Source organism: Octopus bimaculoides, chromosome 25 (genome assembly GCF_001194135.2).
Source record: "Octopus bimaculoides isolate UCB-OBI-ISO-001 chromosome 25, ASM119413v2, whole genome shotgun sequence".
Taxonomy (NCBI): domain Eukaryota; kingdom Metazoa; phylum Mollusca; class Cephalopoda; order Octopoda; family Octopodidae; genus Octopus; species Octopus bimaculoides.
Window position 1 is genome coordinate 9,932,212 of NC_069005.1, and position 926 is coordinate 9,933,137.

Here is a 926-nt window from a genome sequence, read left to right on the forward strand (position 1 = left end):
ATATATATATATATATATATATATATATACGTGAAGTACACACGTGTGTGTAAAAGAAATTACATTAGCAAGGTGGGGTGGGACTGGAAGAAAGTAGATGAGGTGAAGTTAAAGGAAAGGGAGGAGGTGTAAACTAAATTATAAATTGGTAATTCCATTAAAGGAATTGATTCCTTGTATCTATTAGAAAAACTGGGTCTTTTTGTTAAAGAAAGGAAATAGGTAAGTGGAGGAGTTGAGGGCGAGGGTGTTGGTTGTGGTGATGGAGGGGGAGGGGCATAATTGCAGGTATTTCGTACGTCGGAGTTGGAGGAGAGACACTGAGGAGAGTAAGGGAGGAAAGAGAAAAGAGAGGCGGAGGAGGAAGAGAAGAGAAAGGAGAGAAAAGGGAGCGAGAAAGAGAGAGAAGGAGAGAGGGGAGAGGCAAAAACAGCAATAACGACAAAAATCACATCTATAACAATAATAACAGTAAAAACAACAGCAATAAAAATGCAATAATAATAATAATAATAATAATGATAATAATTCATTCAGTTATTTTTCACAAGGCCCAATGCATTCACGCAAAACGTGTTATAAATGATATTATAGGACATGGGTGCAGTGCAGTGCAGCATGTGTGTATGTGCGTGTATGTATACACATATACACATACACACACACATACACATACTTTATTTAGGGGTCAAGAAGGCAACCAATGGTTTCATGTTAAGACATTTTCATAATCATTCAAGCACGCCGCATGGAAGCGTTGGTATTCGTTTCCATTTCTTTTTCCATGAAACCATAGATTCCCATCGTTCGATATTAGCGCATACATACGTCCATACATACATACATACATACGTATATACATACATACATACGTATACATACATACATACATACATACATACATATATACATGCATACATACATAT